At 51.3% G+C, this 25,826-nt stretch overlaps 2 protein-coding genes and 1 long non-coding RNA gene across 10 annotated transcripts in view; 2 read left to right on the plus strand and 1 right to left on the minus strand.

Moving 5' to 3' along the window:
- The window catches only part of LOC119848590 (zinc finger protein 26-like), a 67,261-nt gene that overhangs the window by 40,460 nt on the left and 975 nt on the right, over window positions 1-25,826 (minus strand). For 4 of the 8 annotated variants that reach the window (XR_006277135.1, XR_006277134.1, XR_006277132.1 and 1 more), the window contains exons 2-12: window positions 25,408-25,480; window positions 25,087-25,173; window positions 18,055-18,168; window positions 17,385-17,505; window positions 14,524-14,659; window positions 11,717-13,995; window positions 4,053-4,174; window positions 1,910-2,041; window positions 1,325-1,419; window positions 542-677; window positions 14-223 (exon numbers count right to left, since the gene is read on the minus strand). The gene's annotated coding sequence lies outside the window, so the exon portion shown is untranslated. Of the gene's footprint in view, window positions 1-13; window positions 224-541; window positions 678-1,151; window positions 1,420-1,909; window positions 2,042-4,052; window positions 4,175-6,232; window positions 6,241-8,727; window positions 8,783-10,239; window positions 10,378-11,716; window positions 13,996-14,523; window positions 14,660-17,384; window positions 17,506-18,054; window positions 18,169-25,086; window positions 25,174-25,407; window positions 25,481-25,826 lie in introns of those variants that run through there. The other 4 variants (XR_006277136.1, XR_006277133.1, XM_043503087.1 and 1 more) reach the window with 4 other exon arrangements.
- LOC122457555 lies at window positions 1,068-10,243 on the plus strand. Its single transcript, XR_006277139.1, has 3 exons — window positions 1,068-1,096; window positions 4,535-4,540; window positions 10,080-10,243. It is a non-coding gene; the product is annotated as an uncharacterized LOC122457555 (long non-coding RNA).
- POLB (DNA polymerase beta) overlaps window positions 19,233-25,826 on the plus strand; it is a 33,050-nt gene continuing 26,456 nt past the window's right edge. Inside the window, exon 1 of the mRNA XM_043503079.1 lies at window positions 19,233-19,251. The gene's annotated coding sequence lies outside the window, so the exon portion shown is untranslated. The remainder of the gene's footprint in view (window positions 19,252-25,826) is intronic.

Consider the following 25,826-nt stretch of genomic DNA (forward strand, 5'->3'; position numbering starts at 1 on the left):
AACCCAGCCCTACCTTATAGGGCTTCTCTATCTGGACTCAGGTGGGGCGCGAGCAGAGCCCTCACCAAACCAGACATTTATGTCAGCGACAGCGGTGTCTCCTCGACTCCCAGATGGAGGGCTCTTGTCTGGCATCAATAATGGTCACAGGCTCGCTGCTCTCACTCACTTTCCATCGCATGAGGGCAGTAGATTCTGAGGCTTGACTTCTTTTTCGTTGGTACTAAACCCAGTAGAGTGGTGGTGGGGGGGAAGGGAGAATAGAAACAAAAAATATTAGCATCTCCGTCTGCAGTGTCGCCTAGTCTCTTCATTTCACATCTCCTGTATCCCACGGCTCCACCCCCAACCCATCTCCCGTTACTACTTTACAACTGCAACTAGAAGGCACCCATTGTAACGGCACCCAAAATAGTCACTTTGTTCAGGAGACTCTGGTCCCTTCCTCAGCCTTAATCCCAGAGCCTCGTACCTAACGAGAAAGCACACGGCCTGTGAAGAGTACTACAGCGAGTACAGACGAGGAATTGAAAGCACTGACCTCACAGCCAGTTATGCACAAGGCAGAACCATGAGGACTGTTTATGTCTCCTTAGAAGGATGTCGAAGCTGCTCAGGTCCACCTCTGCCATTTCTCCTGTGGCTAAGGCTCCTGCACAATTCCTATGTGAGAACAGCTGCAAAAGCCAAACATAAGCCATCACTACACTAAGCTCTATTGGTGCTGGGAATCTGGCCCTCAACCTGGCGTCCCTCTCCAATCCCATCTACATCTGCCCCACTCAATGAGCAGAGACCGAGTTCATACCGACAGTCACTGCTTGAATTTAGCGCCCACTGCCACACATGATTTTTCTGCGCTCCTACTTCTCCATGGCTCCCGAGATCTAGCCCGTGGGGATGCACACCTAGCACGCCTACCCGTGTCTTACAAAGGGAGACAGCACAAGGAAAGGTAAGGTGAGGAGAGGAGAGACAGAGGGAGAATTGGCGAACACACTAGAGAAGAAAGAGAGAGAGAGACAAAGAGAAAAACATGGGAGGAAGGCAAGGAACTCGTTTCCTGGAATCATCCTCCTGGATCCAACCTTCTGCTGTGGAGGAGACGCCATTCCTAACCAGAGAAATGAGCAGCCTCTGGAAATAGGGACCTGTTCTCCCTCTTAACCACAGCTAGTCAGGAACCTTTCCTTACAAACCCAATCCTACCTTACGGGGCTTCCCTACCGGGACTCAGGTGGGGCATGAACAGAGCCCTCACCAAACCAGACACTTATCTCACTGACAGCGGTGGCTGCTTGGCTCCCAGATGGAGGGCTCTTACCTGGCATCAACAATGATCACAGGCTCGCTGCTCTCACTCACTTTCCATCGCATGAGGGCAGTAGATTCTGATGCTTAACTTCCTTTTCCTTGGTACTAAACCCAGCACAAGGTGAAAAAAACAAGCAAGTTACCATCTCAGTCGGCAACGTCTCGTAGGCTCTTCTTTTTGCCTCTCCCACACGGCAGGGATCCGCCCTCAACTCTCTTCCCATTACACCTTTAGCATTACAACCAAAAAGCACCTTTCTAACGGCACCCAACATAGTCACTCTGCACAGAAGACTCTGGCCCCTCCCCAGCCTTAATACCACACAGCCCCGTACCCAACGAGGTAGCACACAGCCTGTGAAGAACACTACAGTGAGTGTTTTAATTACACTTTGGTTTTATATTTTCAAGACCTGTCAGAGGTTACAAAACAAATCAGTCGTACAACTAGAATAGAACCCAGGAATCCTCAATAGACCACTCAGCTACACAGAGCTCAATACAAGAGAACTCGCATGTTAAAAACATGTTTCTAGGGTTTTTTCTTTGCTGACATGATGAGAAGAGGAATTGAAAGCATGGACCATTTACTCACAGCCAGTTATGCGGGAGGCAGAAAGCTGAGGACTGTTCATGTCTGCTTAGAAGGATGCCCAAGCTGCTCAGGTCCACTTCTGCCATATTTTCATCCGGCTAGGGCTCCTGGACAATTCCTCTGCAAGAGCAGCTGCAAAAGCCAAGCATGTGCCATCGCTCCACAAAGCTCAATTGGTGCTGGAAATCTTGCCCTCAGCCCTGCCTCTCTCTTTCATCCCATCTACATCGGCCCCACTCGATGAACAGACAACGAGTCAACACCGACAGACACCGCTCCACTCTACTATCCACTACCCTGCATGATTTTTGTCCCCTTCTCCTTCTTTATGGCTCCCGAGACCAAGCCTATGGGGATGCACACCTAGCACGCCTGCCTGTGTCTTATGAAGGGAGACAGCACAAGAAGAGGAAAGGAGAGAGATAGTCCGTGGTGCTGATCGATGGGCAAGTTCAGTAATCAATTTGGGGTCCATGCATCAGTGGCTTAGTTGTATGAATGACTGTTGGGGATATATGGGAGTGCGGACTGCACCGTGAGGTAGAGTATTGTAGGGTGCCCAAGGTGTACTGAGGGAATGTGGGATTCAGAAGCCCGAGAGAGTAAGGGCAGGGTGGAGGGAGGTTGGAGGGCCCCAGTGTGGCTGAGAAGGGGAACCCGGCCCGTTGGAGGAGGAACAGGAATCAGAGAGGGAAACCTGGCAGGCTGTGGATGGCGTGGGGGAGTGTGTTGCTGGGAAAGTGGGGCCCAACATGGAGAAATAGATTGGAGCCAATTAGGGTTGGGGTGTAGGGAGGGGGTGTCATGGAGGATGCTGGGGTGCCCTGAGATGGATAGGGGTGCAGGTTGGGGTGGCCTAAGGGGTGTTGGAGGGAGAGGAAAGGAGGACTGAGGGGCCCAACGGATGGGGGTAGACGGGGCGGGTTGGTCTGGGCTGGAGGCGGAGTAGGGATGGGGGTGCCCGTTGTGGTGGACGGGCCGCGCGTTGGGGAAGGTTGCGGCGCGCTGCGGGCACTGGTTGACACGTGCCGGTTCCAAACATTACTCGAGTCGGCAGCACTTTAAAAACTACAACTCCCAGGATGCGTCGCTCATGATGGGCGCGACTCGCGCAGAACTAAGCCGAATCTCCTAGTGGCCAGCGGTTGGCGCCCTGACCGCCCGTATCACTTCCTCTTCCAGCAACTTCCGTTTCCGGCGCCGCTCTGCGAGCGGAATCGCTCGTGCCAAGAGCGCCCTCCGCCCCGGCCGCTGCGAGAAACAGGCTCCGCACACAGCCTCTCCCGGGGGCCCGAAGATCTGCGGTGGCTGCTGGGAGATGTGGGCGGGCCCACTCCCTCTCCCAGCAGGCACTGCTTCATTTCCTCCCTCCGCCCCTTCCCCCTCCCAGCGGGCCTTAGCTGGGCGTGCGACGCTGGGGCTGTGGATGGGCGCCGAGGCCTGACGGGGGTCCTGAGGAGGACTGAGGCCGAGGGGCAGTAGGGGAGCAGGTTGGGGATAAGCAGAAGGATTGGGGCTCCTGGCAGTTGTGGGATGTCGGGTTGTGGCTCGACCCGTCTGGGTAGAAGTGGGGGCCTGTTGCTTTAGGACCCGCTCAGGGGGCATGGGAATGGGCAGGAGCAGGGCAGGGGATACGGGAGATTAGGAGATTTTGGATGCGGAGGATTAGGGTGCAGGTCCGCCAGGGGGAGGGAATGAGAGGACTTTATCTAGGTCAGCGGTGGAGGGTGTGAGTTCCTGGAGGGATAGGAGCAGGAGATGAAGTGGTTTCAGAGGAGGAAACTGAGGCACACAAGCCAAGGAGGGAAAGCAAAGTTGATGTGGGGGGGATGGCAAAGGGTACCCCACTATAACCTACTGTCCCCAGTCATGGGAGGGGTCACCTATAGCCCTCATTGTGAGGTTGGCTGCTCCCACTGGCAGCACAGCTCAGGTATGCTCCCTCTGTGACTCGCTGTTGCACTTCTCATAGCAGCTTGCGCTTCTCATCACGCCCTAGCAGCTACAAGTTTCTGGCTCCTCACTCCATAGTGGGAGAAAGCACAAGACACTCCATCTATCTTTTTCCTCCTCGATCCAACCCCCTGCTTAGTGCCTTGCCCCTGCTGTGACATCTCAATACAGAGATGGGGCAAAAGGGTACCTGCAAAACTCCTGGGCTATCTCCCCTCCAGCACGGTACATGTGGTTCAAAGTGAAGGGGAAAAGGGAGTAGCCTGCTCTCTCTTCCCATAGGTTTAGTCGTTTGTGATGTAAAAAAAATTGCTGTAACGATACAAATGGAGAAACATTTTTCTGTACATTATTAGAGTTTAAGTGGCAGTTATACAAAGGTGCATTAGAATTAGAGCTACTAGAGCATAGTCCCCCACCACCCATTTTCATTTAAAAAAAAAAAAAAAACACTACCAACCTCTCAGAATACATCCTTACTCCTTAGAGTAGGCTGCCAGCAAGATAAGCATGACGGAGACTCTAAGGAACTCAGAGTTACATGTCGTTAAAATTTTCTGCATTGTTCCACAGTGTGACTGTTCAGCCTCAACCGTTTCCCCATCTGTAGAAGGTTAAGGATTACATCCTCCTCCTCCCAGCCACAATCTAGTGTCTGCAGCTGATTTCAAGGCAGTAGTAGACCTTTAGGGTCACTGCTTTGTTGTAGGTTTAAAATTAGAATTTTGAAATAAGTAAAAGAATGGAATAATTGTTTTATTCTGCATTGCAGTTTGGTGTTCCTGTTCAAATAGTCTGTGTAAATCAATCCTGTTTTGTACATCAATGAGGAACGTGTGTGTTAGAAGAAAAGCGTGAAGGCCATCACCGGACCAGATGCTCTAGGGAGGACAGACATAAAGGCGCCAGGATATTGCAACATGCCCCTATTGAGATATATCAGAGGGCACACCGATGATTCTAAAAAATAAGGCAAGCACCTATCAATTGTGACAAGATAGCTGTGATCAAAACCAGCATGGGGTAACTCCCCAAGAGACTGATGAAGGAATAAAATAAAAAATAAGAAAAATTTAAGAAAACAAGCACTTGTCAAACGGCAATTGATAACAGCATGACGATAGAAAACTCATTGGTCCCAATGAAGGAAGTTCACTATATAAACATGGTGCTTTGCCATGAAGTTTTGGGTTAGTCCTGCCAACTCTTTCCCAGAGCATCGTGTCGTGACCGACCGAACCTGGCTCCTCCCTACCAGTGATCAACCTAGCTGGCCACTAGGTTGCTCTGAACTCTGGACTGGTAACACATCATCGACTGGCGTGTGTGATTGAATGCATATGGTAATTGTTGCATCGCCAATAAATGCAGCATATGGCCTTTTCTCCTGAAAAAGATCCCATGTGCTTCTTATAAGCATAACACAGTAGGGGTGGGACAGTGGAAGAAACAGGAATGGGGGCATTCTGGGGAATACATTTTCAATGCTCAAGTGGGTCTTTGCAAACTTGTCTATATGATGTATTGATGTATTTTTAATCACACCTCCAGCTGCACCAAGTAGCACATAGGGCACCACATTTTGCCAACAAAGGTAATAGACTACAATTCCTCTTCTGTATCAAGGCACACTGCACTAGAAGCACAGGTGAGAAGCAGCAGCAGCAGCTTTAAGTCCTTGTCCGTTCCCCCCGCATGCACGCACACACAGTAGATCTGCACAGAGAGCTGCAGACATCTATGTCTCACTCACCCCTGGACACATGCAGGTGAATATATCTATAAAGGGAGCCACAGGCAAGGAGAGCAAGCATGTTGGCCAACATCTTAGAGAGAAGTCATGAAGGAAGAACAAACATCAGAGTGGTAGGTGTGTTAGTCTGTATCAATAAAAAAAGAGGAGTCCTTGTGGCACCCTGGAGACTAACAAATTTATTTGGAAATGCCCAAATAAATTTGTTAGTCTCTAAGGTGCCACAAGGATTCCTCGTTGTTTCAGCACCTGTAGTCACCTTTCTGGTTCCAGGCTTCTTCTCAAGAGGACATGCTCCCCCCTGCCCTGGGAGATCAGCTACTCCCAAAATGGGGAAATTCTCCCCTTTCACCCAGAATGAGCAGGAAACCTTTTATTAGAAACCAAGCCCCAGGCAGAGTCTGTTCTCAGCCTTTACCACACATTTATCTTCGAGGCCAGTCAGGGTAATGCACTGGTGGTGTTTCCAGGAGCAACAGTGACACCCGGTGGGTGGGCAGTCAGGATAATGCATGGACTGCTTCTGCCCTGGAGCAACAGTGACACCCAGTGGCAACTCAGACTGTTTACTCAGGAGCAGCAGTGACACCGATGGCTAGTCGGGGTAATGCATGGACTGTCTCTTCTGTGGAGCACTGGTGACACCCAGTGGCCAGTCAAAGTAATGCACAGAGTGTTTCTCAGAAAAACCAAAAAGAAAAAGGAGTACTTGTGGCACGTTAGAGACTAACAAATTTATTAGAGCATAAGCTTTCGTGAGCTACAGCTCACTTCATCGATGCATTTGGTGGAATGCATCCAATGAAGTGAGCTGTAGCTCACGAAAGCTTATGCTCTAATAAATTTGTTAGTCTCTAAGGTGCCACAAGTACTCCTTTTCTTTTTGCGAATACAGACTAACACAGCTGCTACTCTGAAACCTGTCAGAAAAACCAGTAACACCCTGTGGCCAGCACCAGCCTCTTCTGGTTGCGGAGGGGGAGTTAAGGGGGGGGACAGAAAATTGTCACAGCTGCAACCCTCCTTGCCCTGCTCTGTCCTGCCCCTCCCTGTGGCTCCACCCCCTCCTCCTCCTCAGTGAAGTGCCAGCCTCAATGTCAGAGGCCAGAAGCCAGAGTCCAGCAAGGTGAAGCAGTTGTTGCACTAGCTAATGTCATGGTGTAGGCAGCCACAGTACTTCCCCATCTTGTACTCCTGCTGCTTTGGGCCCCAGGGCTGTGGCTGCTCCTCAGTTCCCTACTGCCCTTTGACCACTCACAGCCCATAAGAGCGTCCCTGGTACGGGGCCAGCATAGCCCGCAGGGAGCAGGACACAGGGCCAGAGCACATCAGTCCGGGAACCTGTGCTGAGGCGTGGACCCTCCACCTGCCCTGGGTGGTGCACCCTTGTGAGCGGACACACGGGCTAAGGGCTACTCTCGGTCCCCCGGCTCATGTCCTCTGACGCAAGCCAGAGTTGGTAGGGAGGAGGACTAGAGTGGCGTGACCAAGGAAGCTCACTCAGTGATATAGAAGGAAGAGAGAGTTAAGGACTGAGCATCTCCGGTTACAGGCAAGTTGCTCTCCACATAGTTACCATACTTCAGGAAGACTCCATAGTACCGGACAAGTCCTTGAGAGGGGACCAATGACTCCCCTAAGCTTATCGTGCCTCACATAGATGCAAAGGCCTTTTCTCAGAGACCCACCCCATGCTAACAAGAGTCTTTGCAGCCCTCCCTCATTACTGAGCAAATTTCTATTTGCTCTTACTCCACAGATCACTGTCTCGTTTCCATCTCCCAGGATGGCCTCAGGGAGGGTGCTCCTTTTGGTCTCTGCCACAGGATGGCCATTCTCTCATCTACCCAAAGTCAACAGGAATTGAAAAGAGAAAGAGAACACTTATAAGCTAGGCCACCACTGCTGCGTGCACACAGACAGATGTACTAGCTGGCTGCTGCTCATTGGAGCCCCCTTCTTTATTCCTCTCCGGCCTATCCAGGCCCTAAAATGCTCATTACTCGTAAGGAACTACAGCCCTCCAGATCTCTGCACACCCTCAGCCGATGACACCCACACCCACCCAGGATGTTCTTTGGTCCTCTGAATAAAGGAATAGTTATATATGAAACTGAAAAACCACTGTGGTCTCCAGTGACTCAGACCTGGTGACATGGAAGGACAGACCAGAAACTACAGAGCATCTCTGGTTTCATGCAGGTCACCCTCCTTCACATTCACCAGACTACCAAACCATGTCATCTTCATTCAGAGACCACACCTCACCCTGAGGGAGCAAAAAGCCTTTGTGAGCCCAAACACACAAGGTCCATCCAGCCCAGTATCCTGTTTGCCAACAGCAGCCAATGCCAGGTGCCCCAGCGGGCGTGAACCTAACAGGTAATGATCAAGTGATCTTTCTCCTGCCATCCATCTCCACCCTCTGACAAACAGAGACTAGGGACACCATTCCTTACCCATCCTGGCTAATAGCCATTAATGGACTTAACCTCCATGAATTTATCTACTTCTCTTGGTCCTAGGCTTGCATGGAGTTTCCTGCATGCTGCCCTCTCCTTCCTGTAGGGCACCCTGGGAACTGCAGCTGCCAGGAACCCTCTAGCTCCCTCTCTCTCTCCCCAGCAGTGTCTTTTATGTGCGAGTTGGGCTCTGCCAGGTCCAGTGGCCCCTAGTGGCGGCTAGCAGCACTTCAGCTCATTTCTGTGGGGGAAAGGAAATTCTGCATGCACAACGTTAATTTCTGCAAAATTCTGCGTTGCGCAGTGGTGCAGAATTCCCCAAGGAGTACAATAGCTCTCTGTGCATAGATGGGTTGTGTTAGGTATAGATTTACTGGTGGATTGGGGCGGAAGGAAGTGACTTATTGTTGCTGCTGTCCCTAGTCCAGTGGGTGTGATCTAGAGATGATGAGAACCTAACTGCAGTCTGTAACCTATCATTTAAATTAAACATATTCATAAATGATCTGGAAAAGGGGTAAACAGTGAGGTGGAAAAATTTACAGATGATACAAAACTACTCAAGATAGTTAAGTCCTCCCTGCCTCCCTCTCCCATCCAATCTACATCAGCCCCACTCAAACAGAAATTGAGTCAACACCGACACTCACTGTGATCCAGCGTGCCTATGGCAGCCCGCACTGGAAATGCCAAGGTCCGAGCAGGCTGCAAAAAGAAGATCAAATACCCACTGGTCTCCGTAATAACACTGAAGTTAAACACCCCCAACCAGTCACAAACTGTGCTTCTGATCCCCTGATCTGGTTATCAAGAAGCAAAAGAGAAATCACACAGCCCCCTTTATTGCATTCCAGTTCTCTGGCTCTCAAAACAGTACCTAGGTCCAGCACAGTGAGAAGTTATATTAAAAAACTTTACTCACATATACAAAATGTTCCTCTGACCCCAAAGGGCCAGCAACATTACCAGGTCAGTATAGGTTTGGATCTTACCCAAAATACCACACTGCCAGACAATCCTTTAGTGTCTAAAACAAAAGGTTTATTATAGAGAAAGAACAAGAAGGGAGATGTTAAATGGTAAAGCAGTCACATACATACAAAGATTGAAAGTCCCTATATCAGGTTCTTAGAAGTATTGGTGAGTTTGCTGGCTTGAAAGTCACTCTGGAATACATCCACAGCTTGGAGGGGTCATTCAGTTCTTTGTTCAGAGTTTTAATTTGTAACAAAAGTTCCTCCACACGTAAGAAGCAAGAGTGAAGACAAAATAGAGAAGGTTGCCGCTGTCCTTTTATAGTCCTTTGCCATGCGGCTTGTATTTCCTCTGTTCCAAACACAAGCTGCCCAGCACAAGACCTGGAAGCCTTTGAGTTCTGTCCATAGGCATGCCCCTGCATGCCTTGCTGAGTCATAAGGTTTAGCTCCTGAGCCTTTTAATGGGGCCATTGTACTGTTGATGTTCCTTGAGGAGCCATCAAGCAGGCGAGGCAGTGCTCATGCTAAACCGTCTGGGGGTGCCACCCTCAAGCAGAGCACAAGTTTGAAATACAGACATACATACATACTTACCTATAACTCATGATACAAAGGTGATACAAACATATAAACAACATTACCATACTTGGCAAATTATAACATTTTTGTAGATACCTTACACAGCCTATCTGGCACAATTCATTGTTTTTTACAATATCGGTATTTATAATATCCTAAAGTGTCCCCCAGATTCCATACAGCATCATACTCAATACACCACTCTAACAACCGCTACCCCACATGATTTTCATCCCCTCCTATTTGTTCATGGCTCCCAAAACCAAGCCTATGGGGATGCACACCTAGCACACCTGCCCGTGTTCTACAAAGGGAGAAAGCACAAGGAGAGGCAAGGGGAGAGAGCGAGAGTGTGTGTGTTGACCAACACACTAGAGAAATAAGAGAGGAAGACAAGAAACTCACGACCTGGAGTCATCCTCTTGGATCAATGTTCTGTTGTGGAGGACACACCGCTCCTGGCCAGAGAAATGAGCAGCCCCTGATACTGGGGACTTGTCTCCCTCGCAGCCACAGCTAGTCAGGAACCTTTTCTTAGGAACCTAGCCCTCGCTAAGGGGGCATTCCCGCCTGTAGCCAGGTGGGCCATGACCAGAGTCCTCACCAAACCAGACATTATCTCACTGACAGTGACGGATGCTCCGCTTCCAGCTGGACATCAACAATGTTTGATATCCCACAGCTCTTGTACACTTTCCATCTCACAGGGGTGGGCTCTTACCCATGACTTCTTTTCCCTTGGTACTAAGCACAACACAAGAGGGAAAAACAAAAGTTCTCATCGGAATCTGCAATGTTGCATAAGTGGTGGTTCTCTCATCTCCCATTACACCTTTATAGATACAATTAAAAAGCACACAACACACACTCCACCTGTGGAATTCCTTGCCAGAGAATATTGTGAAGGCCAAGACTATAACAGAGTTCAAAAAAAAAAAAAAACCTAGGTAAATTCATGGAGAATAGGTCCATCAATGGCTATTAGTCAGGATGGGCAAGGACGGTGTCCTTATCCTCTGTTTTTCAGATGCTGGGAATGGGCAACAGGGGATGGATCACTTGGTGATTACATGTTCTGTTCATTTCCTCTGAAGCACCTGGCATTGGCCACTGTCAGAAGACAGGATACTGGATTAGATGGACCTTTGGTCTGACTCAGTATTGCTGTTTTTACATTGTATGTTAAGCAGCCCGTTGCACCTGCATCCAAGTGTCACGGAGTCACCGGGCGATGCTCTGGAACTACTCCATACAAAGCCAGTCAGGACTCTGGGAGAGCAAGCCTTCTCTCTGTGAGCATACTGTCTCCAGGGCAAGAAGCTTACACAGCTTCTTCCTTCTTGGGTCTGACCTCGAAACATTCAGCATCCCCTTCTCACACCTTGCGCTTCCCACAGCAAATCCGCACAGGCAGGGCTCCTGGGGAAGCCAGAGGGCCCTACACCCCAATTCCACAATCAGACGTGACTCTCAGACAGCCAATAAAACAGAAGGTTTATTAGACGACAGGAACAGGGTGCAAAACAGAGCTTGTAGGTACATGAAACAGGACCCCTCAGTCAGGTCCATCTTGGGGGCCAGGGAGCTCAGAGCCCCATCTGGGCCTCCCTCCATTTCCCCAGCCAGCTCCAAACTGTAACTCTCCCGCCTCTCCTCTAGCCTTTGTCTCTTTCCCAGGCCAGAAGGCCACCTGACCTCTTTGTTCTCCAACACCGTCAGTTGGCACCTTGCAGGGCAGGGGCCCAGGCCATCAGTTGCCAGGAGACAAGGTGTCAGCCATTCTCTGTGCAGACACCATCACACTGACCCTCTTGGGCTCTGCAACAATCACACAGCCTTATCCCACCACCTAGATACTAAGAAATGCCTGGAGAAAACTGAGGGACCCACACAGTATTCAGAAAAAAACATTAAGAACACTCCCACTTCATCACACCAAGAGAGTCACTGTGAAGAGACTACTATTGTCCCTTGCCCTGGTCTTAATCCCACAGAGCCCCGTGCCCAATGAGGAGGCTCACGGCCTCTGAAGAAAAAGAGAATGGTATGGATGAGCAATCGAGTGCCATAATTGTTCACTCACAGCCAATCATGGAGAAGGCAGAAAGCTGAGTACTGTTCATCTCTGCTCAGAAAGATGTCCAGGCTGCTCAGGTCCACTTCTTCCAGCCTTTCCTCTGACTGGGGCTCCTGAACGATCCCCCTGCAAGCACAGCAAATAACCCAAGCAGGAGCCATCACTGCCCAAAGTTCTATTGGTGTATGAGATGCTGCCCCCTCTTTCCCATCCACTGTAGATCAGCCCCACTTTATGAACAGAGTCAGAGTCAACTCCCACAGTCACCCCCACCACTATCAATGGAGGATCTAGTACCCATCATGACTCTCTTCTCCCTTCCAATGCCCCAGTGGGTTGCAGGCTCTCCAGACCAAGCCTGTGAGCATGCACCATTGCCCATATTCTATGCAAGGTGACAGTACAAGGAGAGAGAGAGCGCGAGCGCACAGGTTGGCCAACATATGAGAGAGGAGAGAGAGAGAGAAACATAGGAAGAAGGATAAACTCAGCACCTGTAGTCACCTTCCTGGTTCCAGGCCACTGCTCAGGTGAACATGCTTTTCCCTCTCCTGAAAGATCAGCTGCTTCCAAGATGGAGGAAATTCTCGTCTTTATTCTGGGTGGGGGAGGAGAATTTCCTCCATTTTTTATTAGAAACCAAGACCCACCTAAAGGGAAGCAGCCGTCTGTACTCAGCCTTTACCACGCATTTATCTTATAGGCCACTCGGCATATTGCGCAGAGTGCCGCTGCCCTGGAGCAACAGTGACACCTGGTGGAAAGTTAGGGTTATGCACAGAGCATTTTCCCCAGGGAGCAAGTGACACTGGCTGGCCAGTCCAGGTAATGAGCAAAGCATTTCTCTGGTGGAGCAACAGTGACATTGCGTGGCACTTTCCCCATGGAGCAACAATGACACTGGGTGGCCACTCAGGGTAATGCACAAAGCATTTCACCCCATGGAGCAACAGTGACACCACCTGGCCACTCAAGGTAATGCACAAAGCATTTTCCCCCACAGCGCTGCAGTGATACCCGGTGGCCAGTTGGTGTAGTGCATGGGGTGTCTGCCTTGGACCAGCAATGACACCTGGTGGCCAGTTGGGGTAATGCGCAGAGTGCATCTGCCCTGGAGGAGCAGTGACAGCCTGTGGCCAGCAGGGGCAGCACCAGCCCCTTCCTCATGGAGGGTGCTGAGATGGGGTAGACAGAAAATTGTGGCAGCTGCATTCCCCCCTCCACCATGAGGCCTTGCCCCTTCCTCACCCAAGTACAAGTTCCGCCTCCTCCCCTCAAAAACAACAAGGAGTCTGGTGGCACCTTAAAGACTTTCACTCCACGCATCTGAAGAAAGCTTATGCCCAAATAAATCTGTTAGTCTTTAAGGTGCCACCTCGTTGATTTTGTGGATACAGACTAACATGGCTACCCCTCTGATACTCCTCCCCTCAGAGGCTCCAGCCCTTCACCAGGTCAGAGGCCAGAAGCTGGAAGTCACAGCCAGGCAGGGTGGGTCAACTGCTGTGCTAGGTGGTGCAGTGATGCGGGCAGCCACAACGCTCCCCCATCTTGTCCTTGTTCTGGTTGGGGTCTCGGGGCTGTGGCTGCTCCTCAGTTCCCTGCTGCCCTTCGACCACTCACAGACCCTAAGAGTCACCCACATGGGGGTCCAACTCCAGGACCAACCGAGCCCTCGGGGAGCAGCGACTGCAAAGGTTAGGATCCAGGAGCTCGGGCTGGAGCAGGTCAGTCCAGCGTGCTGTGCAGAGACCTGGACCCTCCACATGCCGTGGGTGGTGCAACCTGGTGAGTGGAGAAGACAGGCCGAGGGCTACTCTCAGACCCCTGCTCACGTCCTCTACTAAATGCAGCCTGTTTCAGACAGGAGAACTAGAGTGACATGACCAGGGAAGCTCACCCAGTGATGTAGAAGGAAGAGACTGGAGAACCAAGCATCTCTTGTTACAGTCAAGTTGCTCTCCACAAAGCTAGCTGACTTCAGGAAGACTCTATAGCACCTGACAACTCCTTGAGAGGGCACAAAGGATTCCCTTAAGCTTATCGTGTCCCAGTAGAAGCAGAGGCCTTTCTTCAAGGGTCCACTCCATACTAACAAATTCTCTCCACCGACAACAGTCTTCACAGCCCTCTCTTAATACTTAACTTAAGCAAATTTCCATTTGTTCTTACTCTGCAGATCACCGTCTGACTTCCGTCCATAAGGATGGGCTCAGGGTGACTACTCCTTCTTTGGTCTCCGCCAGAGGTTGGCCATTCTCTCATCTACCCAATCTCATTAGGAACTGAAAAGAGAAAAAATAGAGAACACTTGTAAACTAGGCCAGCACTGCACGTGGAAGACAGACAGATGTCTCACCTGGCTGCTGGTCATTGGAGCCCCCTTCTCTATTCCTCTCCAGCCTACCCAGAGCCTAAAATGCTCATCACTCATAAGCAACTACAGCCTTCCAGATCTCTCCACACCCTCAGCCCACAAAACCCATGCCCTACCCAGGATATTGTGACCTCTTGAAGAAAGGGATGATTGTTCTCCAGTTCCATACCCAATGTGATGCCCAGTGACTCAAACCCAGTGATGTGGAAAGACAGACTAGAAGCTACAGAGCATCTCTAAATGTGAAGGAGGGAGACCGGTGCGAAACTAGTTATGGGGAGGAAAGGGACAATCCCAGACAATTACTAGCCACAGGCAGAGCTCTACCTTCCCCAGGACCCATCCCATGGAAATGAGAAGCATTTCTCTGTTCTCAAGGAGGCTCCTCACTATGCAGATACCAGAGAGAGAGATACCATTTCACAAAAATACACACCTGCTCCTCCAACAGCACAAGAGCACTCCTCAGCTCCACTACCAAGTGGAATGTCTAGATAGTGCAGGTCCACTTCCTCTAGATGCTCCTCCTCCGGCTGGGGCTCTGGACTGCTCCACTGGCCTTGATCAGGCCTCTGCAAGAACAGCAAATAAACCATGGAAAAGCCAGCACTGTCAAAAATGCTACAGGTGCATGAGATCTTCCAATACCTCCCTCCCTCTCCCATCCATTGTACATCACCCCCCATTGCAGTACAAGACACAGATTGAACACTGATGGGTCAATTGGCTGTTGATCTACCCTCCTGTCAGCACTGTGACACACATCCCTCCCGTTCTGCAGGCTCTCGAGTCCAAGCCTGTGAGGATGCACAAACAGCACCCATGCCCATTTCCTGTGAAGAGAGACAGTACCAAGAGAGGCAAGAAGAAGGAGCATTGTTAGGATATAGATATTCAGGCCTGTCTGTAACGGCCTATACGCTAAGAATTTAGGTGTATTCTTATCACTTAGCTAGTTATAGAAGTATAAAAGAAATAATAAAAATCACTGTCTGCCGGTGTAAGGTCCTTCTCTTACTGTGACAGTCTGAGGCCCTGTTCTTAGGCTAAGAGATCTCTGGCTAAGCAACAGAGGCAGCCATAAGCTGGGAAGTGAACAGTCACAGCCTCACATTCCAAACTAGTCACGTTGAAATAAGGTGCTATTGGGCTGTTAGGAATACAATTCTGTCCTGATAATGCCTATTGCCTCCAGAGAAAGGGAAGTGCCTAGAAGTTGTAAAAGGAAACTTAATTTGATAGCATCCTGTCTGGCAAGAAATCACTTATCAATATCTAGGATGTGAAATCCTCACATCTGTATTGTTTTGTCATTATAGTTCCCACTTTGCTATTATTTGTCTGTATAATCTCTGTCTGGTTCTGTGATTGTTCCTGTCTGCTGTATAATTAATTTTGCTGGGTGTCAACAAATTAAGGTGGTGGGATATAATTGGTTCCATAATCATGTTACAATATGTTAGGATTGATTAGTTAAATTTCAGGAAAATGATTGGTTAAGGTATAGCTAAGCAGAACTCAAGTTTTACTATATAGTGTGCAATCAATCAGGAAGTGAGTGGGTGGATGGGTGTGTGGGGAGGGGAAATTGGAATTGTGTTTTGCTAAAGGTGGAAATGGGAACAGGGAATGGGGGTGGGGAAATTGGAATCATGTTTGGCTAAGGGCAGGAATGGGAACAGGGACACAGGTGTAAGGCTCTGTGGTGTCAGAGCTGGGAAGGGGGACACTAAGGAAGGAAACTGGAATCATGCTTGCTGGAAATTCACCCCAAAAAACATCAAATTGTTTGCACATTTGGACTTCGGGTATTGTTGCTCTCTGTTCATGCAAGAAGGACCAGGAAAGTAAGTGGGTGAAGGAACAAGCATGCACATCTGTGTTGGCCAACACACTAGAGAGAGAGAAACATGGGAGGAAGAAAAGCAATTCAGCACTTGGAGTGACCTCCTGAATCTAACCATCTGCTAGGGAGAACACTACACTCCTGGGCAGATTAAAAAGCAGCCCCTGAAAATAGGAACTTTGTCTCCCTCGTAGCCACAGCTAGTCAGGAACCTTTTCGTACAAACCCAGCCCCAGCTAACAAGAAGTCCCAGTATGGAGGCAGGTGGGCCATGAGCAAAGCCCTCACCAACAGCTGCTCCGCTCCCAGCTGGATGGCTCTTGGCTGGCATCAACAGTGCTCGCAGTATCCTGCTCTCCCTCGCTTTCCATCGCATGAGGGGAGTGGACTTGGACCCTCCACTTCTTTTCCCTTGGCACTAAACCCAGCCCAAGGGGGAAAAACAAAAACAAGCTAGCATCTCAGTCGGCAACGTCACATAGGGTTTTCTTCTCGCATCTACCGCACCCCAGGGCTCCGCCTGCAACCCTCCTCCCATTATGCCTTTAGAGCTACAACTAGAAAGCACCCATTGCAACGGTACCCGACATAGTCTCCTGTGCAGAGTGACTCTTGTCCCTTCTCCAGCCTTAATCCCACAGAGCCCCGTGACTGACGAGGAAGCTCACGGCCTGTGAAGAAAACTAGAGGGAGCACAGATGAGGCATTCAAGACACTGACCGCTTACTCACAGCCAGTTATGCTGAAGGCAGAAAGCTGAGGACTGTTCATATCTGCTTAGAAGGATGTGTAGGCTGCTCAGGTCCACTCTGCCAGCTTCTCCTCTGGCTGTCACTCCTGGGCAATTCCTCTGCAAGCCCAGCAAATAAGCTAAGCAAGAGCCATCACTACACAAAGCTCTATTGGTCATGAAATCTTGCCCTCATCCCTGCCTCCCTCTCCCCATCTACACTGGCCCCACCCGAAGAACAGAGACTCCGTCAACACCGACAGTTACCACTCCACTCTAGCGCCCACTACCCTGCATGATTTTCATCCTCTCCCCATCATATATCTGTACCCAACACGACCACTATCCATCCACCGGGACAGAAAGCTATAGACACCTATATGTCTGAATCGCAACAGGACATGGGCAGGTGTACAAGTCTGTGAAGGGAGACAGTAGCAGGACAGGCAGGAAGACAGTGTGTTGGCTAACAAAGAGAAGAGAGAAACAAAAGGAAAGCAAGAAAATCAGCATCTGTGGTCACTTTCCCGGTTCCAGCCCTCTGTTTGGGAGGACACGCTCCTCCCTGCCATGGAAGATCAGCAGATCCCAAGATGGGGAAATTCTCCCTCAGCACCCAGAGCTAGTAGGGAACCTTTTATTAGAAACTAAGCCCCAGCTAAAGGGAAGCACTCTCTGTAGTCATCAGGGCTATCACAGTCTTTACCAGACAAACGCTTACTTTACTGACAGCAACAGCAACTTTCCTCTCATATGGTCTTGCCTGACATCTGTCTCGAGGTCAGGGTGGTCTCGCTCGCCATCTTGGGACAGAGCTGAACTTCTGCTCCACCAGTTTTCCCCTGCAGAAAACACAACCCAAGAAAAAAGTTAGTGGCAGAGACTGCAATGGTATTTGGCTTCAGTGCTTGCTATTCCAAGGGATTTTTCCTACCCCACTGTCCCCCTTCTGAGACAGGATTGGCTAAATGAAGAAGCACCTGGCTGCTCCTGGATCCAAAGTACTCAGTCCCTTCCCCTTGCCTTTATCCCAGAGAGGTCTTTACCTAACCAGAATGCTCACGTCCTCTGAAGAAAGCTAGAGTCAGTACAGACGAGGAGCAGAATACAGTAACCACTCACATCCAGTGATGTGGAAGGAAGAGAGTTGAGGACTGAGTATCTCTAGTTACAGGCTATTTGCAAATTTAACTATAGTTCAGGAAAACTTACTTTCCCTTCCCTGGGCGGGAAGCCAGGGTTCCCCCAACCTTCACATGCCCCAGAGAGATTCAGGGACTTTGCTTTCAGTGACCTACCCTATGCTAACTCAACACATCTCTGTCTATAGACAAGAGCATTTACAGCCCTCTCTCAATGCTTAACTCAAGCAAATTTCCATGTGCACCTACTCCACAGATCACAGTCTGGTTTCCATTCTGCTGAATGGGCTCTGGGTGGCTGCTCCTCCTCCTGGTCTCTGGTCCAGGTTGGCCATTCTCTCATCTATCCTGTGCCAGAAAGAACTGAAAACAGAAAGAGAGAACACTTGTATGTGGAGGACACACATATTCAGATCCAGTGTTCCCTCTAATTTTTCCCACTCATGTGTGGAATGAATTTTGTTATGTGCACCAATATGGAGGTGAGCCGAGGTCACTCAATTAGGGTGAACTGCAAAAAATGGGGCAGGCAAACGCCAAAGCTGGTGGATAATTCAATACTTAGATTTACCAAGCTAGCATAAAACAGCCTCTGTATTACCTTATTGGTTACTCAAAAGTCCAAACAACACAGTTCCCTTGAAGCGACTTAGGCCTCCATCCAGGTACCCAAGTCAAATATGATGCAAATTCCTGTAAATCTTATTTCATCATATAAAGGTTATCATACAAGGACTTAGATTAAATAGAGTTTCCAATAATGGCTAACTACATCTTCCTTGAAAAATCATGAACACAGCGGGGAGGCAGCTGTGGAGGGCATGGTGACAGGTGTAGGAGGAAGAGCGCCTGAGACATAGGCCCTTGTATCAGAGGCCTGGTATGAGGCAGGACCTGCTCACAGAATCTGGCAAGAACAGGGCTGATATTGCAGAAATACACATTCCTAAGAAGTGCTAGGCACAGAGTACTCACACAAACACATCCCGATATCAAGTTGTTCCAGAACATCCTGATATCAAGAACGGTACAAAAACATTTCCCAACAATAACAGGAATACATTGACCCCTCCTAAAATATAAGGTCAGGATGACAGTACGTAATAGAAATGTTTTGATAGAACCAACGTGTACAAGGTTATGGGTAATAACTAACAATGTCAAAAGACAGTAACTAACTGTGGGGCGGTACATAACTTGTTTGTATCAGGGTATAAAGAGGTATCTCAGAGAGTGTCTTGGTCCAGCCAAAGAGAGAATGAAACGTCCCGCCATCCACTGAGCAGCATCCATTGTCACAGGCATATATGTCTTAGTATCCTTGTAGAGTCTATCAGGTGCTATTACTGTGCTTTCGACAATAAATCTGGCCTGGTGCCTTCGTACCTTAACGGATCTTGTGGTCATTGGGTGGTTTGCTTGAGGTCTGCTGTGCCAGCTGTCTGCGTAGAGCTGGGGCAGCACACAGGAAGAATACACAGATGCACCAAACATCTATCGACATTGTCACGGAGCATGGGGGAGTCGGGGCCCTGCACCCCTCTTCCTGGGGTTCACCGTGACTCTCAGCCAGCCAGTAAAGCAGAAGGTTTATTGGACAATAGGAACAAAGTCTAAACAGAGCTCGTGGGTACAACCCACCCAGAGCTTGTGGGTACAACTCAGTCAAGTCCTTCTGGGGGGCAGGGAGCTCAGACCCCAGCCCTGGGGTTCCCCGAGTTCCACCACCCAGAACCAAACTGAAACCATAAACCCTTCCAGCAGGCTCCCTTCTGCAGACTTTGTCCAGTTTCCCGGGCAGAGGTGTTACCTCCCCCTCCCCGCTCAGGTTACAGGCTCTCAGGTCTCCCATCCCCAGTGAAACTCCCCTGCCACATTCCCAGGTCAACACTTCCCCCTCCGTGCTGCGTCACATCTCTCCCCTCTTCGAGACTGAACTGAGCGGGGTCACTCTGACCAGTGACCTGGGGAAGTTCAGGACCCCTCTCCGGGGCAACGCATCCGCTATCATGTTGACACTTCCCTTCACATGGACCACGTCCATGTCATAATCCTGCAGAAGCAGGCTTCACCTCATGAATTTGGCGTTGGCACCTTTCATCCGGTGCAGCCAGGTCTGGGGAGAGTGGTCGCTGTACACGGTGAAGCGTCGCCCAAAGAAATATGGCTCTAGTTTCTTGAGGGCCCACACCATGGCCAGGCATTCCTTCTCGATGGCCGCATAGTGTTGCTCCCGGGATAGCAACTTCTTGCTCAGGTACACGATGGGGTGTCTCTCCCCCTTTTCATCCTCCTGCATTAACACCGCCCCCAGTCCCGTATCTGAGGCGTCGATGAACACCATAAAGGGCTTGTCAAAGTCTGGGTTTGCCAGAACTGGGCCACTGACCAGAGCCTCCTTCCATGCCTGGAAAGCCTCCTGGCACTGCTCGGTCCAGACCACCTTGTCTGGCTTCCCCTTCTTGCACAGCTCGGTGATGGGGGTGGCTACGGCGCTAAAGCGGGGCACAAACCTTCAATAGTATCCTGCCAACCCAATAAAGGCTTGGAGCTGCTTTTTGGTGTGGGGAGCGGGCCAGTCTCTGATCACCTCCACCTTAGCTGGTTCTGGCTTTAGGCAGCCACTCCCCACCCGATGGCTGAAGTATCTTACCTGGGCGAACCTTATGGTCAGCCCAAACCTCCTGGAATCGGTCCAGCGCTTGTCTAATCTGGGACACATGGTCCTCCCAGGTCTGGCTAAAGACACAGATGTCATCAATATACGCCATGGCAAAACTCTCCATCCCCTTCAGTAGCTGATCCACCAGGAGCTTCCAGCCTGGCGCTTCCTTGAGGCCGAAAGGCAGGGTCAGGAACTCATAGAGCCCCAGAGGGGTGATAAAGGCAGATTTCAGCTGGACATCTGCATCCAGCGGCCCTTGCCAGTAGCCCGTTGTAAGATCCATGGTGGTAAGGTATCGAGCTCCTCCCAGTTTGTCTAGGAGCTCATCAGGCCTGGGCATGGGGTAGGCATCAGATACAGTGATGGCACTGAGCTTCCGATAGTCCACACAGAACCGGATCGACCTGTCCTTTTTGGGGACCAGCACCACCGGCGATACCCAAGGGCTGGATCACCCCCAAAGCCAGCATGTCCCTGACCTCTCTTTCCAGGTCCTGAGCAGTTTTCACTGTGACTCGGAAGAGGGAGCATCTTATCGGCGGGTGCGATCCTGTCTGCATCTGGTGGACAGTCAGATTAGTGCGTCCAGGCTGGTTGGAAAACAGCTGTCAGTACGGATGCAGCACCCCTCTGATCTCAGCTTGCTGATCCGAGAGGGGAATTGTTTCCAGGAATGAACCAGCTCTGGTCTCAGGGAATAGATCTACTAAAGGGTCATCTCTCTGCTCCTCCCAATGTCCACACACGGCCAACACCACATTCCCCCGGCGTAATATGGCTTCATCATATTCACATGGTACACCCGGCAGTGGTGCGCCCGGTTAGACAGTTCCACCACATAGTTTACCTCATTTAGCTGCTTGACAACCTTGAAAGGGCCCTCCCAGGCGGCCCGTAGTTTGTTCTTTCTCACGGGGATGGGAACCATCACCTGATCGTAAGTACTTGTCCCAATCCTGCGGGTGCGGACTCAAAGGTTTTCAGCATCATCTTTAGCGTCCCATTGAACCTCTCCACCAGCCCACTGGACTGGGGGTGATAAGCTGAGGCCCAGTTGTGCCAGACCCCACATTTCTCCCACAAGCACTGGAGTGGGGCCGACATGAAGTTGGATCCTTGGTCTCTCAAGACTTCCTTGGGGAACCCCACTCGGCTGAAAATGGTCAGGAGCGCATCTGCCATGGTGTCTGCTTCAATGGAAGCTAAGGGCACTGCCTCAGGGTAGCCAGTGGCGAAATCTACCACCACCAAAATGTATTTCTTCCCCGACCAGGACGTCTTGTTGAAAGGTCCCACTATGTCCATGGCCACCTTCTGGAAAGGTTCCTCTATGATGGGCAAAGGTTTCAAAGCCACTTTCCCCTTGTCCTGGGCCTTCCCCACCCTCTGACAGGAGTCACAGGATCGGCAATACTGCTGGACAGTGGTAAAGACCCTAGGCCAGTAAAAGTTCTGTAGCAACCTCTGCTGGGTGCGCCGGATTCCCTGGTGCCCTGAAAGGGGGATGTCATGGGCCAGGTACAGTAGCTTGCGGTGATACTTCTGGGGGACCACCAGCTGCCTCCTGATCCCACAGGACTCCACTTCCCCTGGGGGAGCCCGTTCTCGGTACAGGAACCACTTCTCCCACAGAAACCTCTCCTGGCAACCTCTCCTCATGGTCCGTACCACGTTGAGGTCGGCCAGGTCCCTGAGCTTCCGCAAGGAGGGATCTTTCTGCAACTCGGCCTGGAACTCAGCGGCTGGGGAAGGGATGGGGATCGGTTCCCTCTCACTGGCCGGGTCTGAGGCCACAGCCTCTCTGAGCCGTGACCCTCGGTGCTCCCTCCCCACCAGCGTAGGCTCCTGCGCCTCCAGTGTGGTACCCTCCCCAAGGTCGGGGCGCAGTGCCCCTCGCCAGCTCTGGCTACAGGTCAGAACCAGGGCGTTCTGTGGGTTGCTTGGCCAGTCCTCTAGGTCCCCCCACCAAAACCTAAGTGGGCAAATGGTGGTGCACCCCCACATCCTTGGCCCCCTCCTTGGCCCCCCATTTCAGGTGTACCCTTGCCACGGGCACCTTGAATGGGGTCCCGCCCACCCCCATCAGGGTCAGGTAGGTGTTGGGCACCACCCGATCTGGGGCCACCACCTCGGGCCAGGCCAGCGTCACCTCCGCGCCCATATCCCAGTATCCATTGACCTTCCTCCCATCCACCCCCAGGGGAACAAGGCACTCTCTCCGGAGGGACAGCCATGCGCCCACCCTGTAAACCAAGAACCCTGAGTCCAAAGCATCCCGCCTTCTGGAGGAGCTGGCCTGGGGTACTCTTCCCTCCTGAGCAGGTGGTAAGCTGGCAGCCCCCCTTGCCTGGGCCGTCAGTCCCTCATCCAGCTGGATCCCTACCCAGTTAACCCTGGGTAGCTCAGGTCTGCTCAGTCTGTCCGAGCCTGGGGCCCTGGGTCCGTACGTCGCCTCTCTGGCCACAGTGATAGCAGCTCATGTCACATTGGTCCCCTTGAGCGGGTCGGATGGTCCTGACACCAGGCGTTCCCCTTAGGAGGGGGTTCTCCACATTTCCCCGCTGGGAGGTCCCATGGTGACTCTCTCTCTGCATCGTGGGGGGCCTGTTCTTTTGGGACTCCTCCCTGCTACCCCCTGACCGACTGTTCAGACTTGTCGGCCAGCTGCCCTGCCTGCTGTGGGTTCTCTAGCTTTTTGTCCACCAACCATAACCTCAGGTCAGAAGGGCACTGTTCATACAGTTGCTCCAGTACAATTAGGTCAAGCAGGTCCTCTTTAATTTGGGCCCCAGCTGCCCACTTGCGGGTATATCCCTGCATTCGGTTGACCAGATGTAGGATGTGACCTCAGGTATTTTATGCTGACTTCAGAACCTTTTCCAGTACATCTCGGGGGTCAGCCCAAACTCATGGAGCGGGGCCTTTTTGAACAGTTCGTAGTCCCCTGCCTCTGCCTCTTTCATTCGGCTGTACACCTCCACAGCTTTGGGGTCCAGTAAGGGGGTGAAAAACTGGAGCCTGTCCGCAGGGTCAACCCTGTGCATCTCGCAGGCATTCTCAAAAGCTGTCAGGAAGCTATCTATGTCCTCCCCCACCTTACGCTGGGCCAGGAAGCACTTATCAAAGCTCCTTGCAGTCTTGGGTCCCCCCTCACTCACCGCAGCCGGGGCCCCACTGCTCCTCAGCCTGGCCAGCTCCAGCCCTGCTTCTCTTCATGCTGCTTCTGTTTCTCCTTCTCCTCCCGCTCATGCTGACGCTGCTTTTCATGATCCTCCAGCTCCCTCATTTTCATCTCCCTCTCCCATTCCAGCCGCCTCCGCTCCAGGGATGGGGAGCTCCGCCAGGAGGATCCCCTGCTGGCTGCTGGGGTCAGGGTGCCCTCGGTATTAGCTGGGCTTCCCCTAACCCCTCCCCTAGGTATAGGTAGGAAGGGTCTCGGGATGTCCTCAGCAGTACTCTGACCCCTCCCAGCCTGGTCAAGCCCCAAGGCCCACACTGCGTCCACCGGGCGGCTTCCCTCAGGGACAGGGATTGGGCCATCCAAGCAATCCTTCTCCTCCAACTGGGCAATCAGCTGTTCCTTGGTGGACCTCCCAATGTGCAGCCCCCTCTGCCTCCACCAGGTCACTCTTAAGGCGTTTAGCATACATCTCTCTGCTGGCCACTCGCAGGCCTGTGCGGCTTTCCACAGTTTCCAGGAAGAATCCCTAGAGTGCCAATCCTTCTTGAGGTCACCACCTCTTTGCCAGGGTCGAGCTGCAGATTCCTCCGCCCCTGGGACCACTTGCTGCAATCCCCCAGGGGACCCTGTTATTGCAAAAGTCCTTCTCTCTGGTCACACACTCCCAGGAGTTAATCGCTCCTGAAATTGTCTCTCTCTGAATCTTCAGCACGCCTGGTCCCCGTCAATCCCCCTTCGTTTTACTGTTCCCCAGTCACTTACTGCAGGAAGCGCCATCCACGGGGTGCAGTATATCCCACCCCTGACACCAGTTGTCACAGAGCGTGAGGGAGTCTGGGCCCTGCACCCCTCTTCCTGGGATTCACCATGACTCTCAGCCAGCCAATAAAGCAGAAGGTTTATTTGACAGTAGGAACACAGTCTAAAACAGAGCTTGTGGTTACAAACAGGACCCCTCAGTCAAGTCCTTCTGAGGGGCAGAGAGCTCAGACCCCAGCCCTGGGGTTCTGAGTTCCACCACCCAGCACCAAACTGAAACCAAAAACCCCCCCAGCAGGCTCTCTCCTGCATCCTTTGTCCAGTTTCCAGGGCAGAGGTGTTACCTCCCCATCCCGGCTCAGGTTACAGGCTCTCAGGTCTCCCATCCCCAGTGAAATTCCCCTGTCACATTCCCAGGTCAACACTCCCCCCTCCCTGCTGCGTCACAAACATCTAACCACAACAGGGTCAGTATCAGATAGACACATATATGGGAACTGGACCAGCCATCTGAGTCATCTTTGGTACTGGGGCTATCCCAATTTGACTCCAACTGTGAGAGGGAACAGGGAAGGGTTACAGATACCCGCCCCTATCTCTCTGGACGCTAGGCTCATACCTGGTTGTCTCCTCAATTCTTGACATTGTCCAGCACATCCCACTCCACACCACTCACCTGGTCCAACCTCAGACTCCATCTTCATGTTGCTCTCCTCCTTCCTGGAGCTGCTGCTCTGCTCCTCAGACTTGTCATTCCTCAGCTCTGGAGGCAGAGGGGAGGGGGCGTCAGAGGAACACACACCCCATATCATCTGCTGGGCCCCCTAACCATGTTATCTTCTGCTAGAGGCCACACTCTCCGCCCAGAGGGAGCAAAAAGCCTCTATGAGCCCACACACAAGTCAGGGAGGGATTGTCCCAACTGTGCTACATCTCCGAGTTAATGACAGGTCAATAAGGTCCCAACAAAGGAGCCTCCTCCCCACCCACCCTTCACCTGTAAGTTTACTTCATTTGTTCAGAGACTTTTGAAGATGCTCCAGCAGAAAATGCACTTTAGTCGGGAGAGCCTACATGAAAAACCAGAAAAGAAGGAGATATGTTAGGAAATACAACAGCACATAATGGTCAGCGTGGGTCTGACAAACCAGTTCCCACGTGCCAATCCCAGAGAATCAGTGCCATGGGCTCAGTGTGGGTCTGGCACACTGACTAGACTTGGAGGATGATCCTGCTGTCTGCTCTTGAAGCTGAGGCCACTCTGCCCTGGGGAAAGCTGTTGCCTGAGACACTGCTACTGGGAGAGCACCATGGCCTGAGCAAAGGGTGAAAAACCTGGTGACCTCAGATTTTCAACTGCCAGTGTGAATACCCCAGAACAGGACCTCCACTCTCTCCACTACAGCAGCCAGCCAA

This window comes from Dermochelys coriacea, chromosome 26 (genome assembly GCF_009764565.3).
Source record: "Dermochelys coriacea isolate rDerCor1 chromosome 26, rDerCor1.pri.v4, whole genome shotgun sequence".
Taxonomy (NCBI): domain Eukaryota; kingdom Metazoa; phylum Chordata; order Testudines; family Dermochelyidae; genus Dermochelys; species Dermochelys coriacea.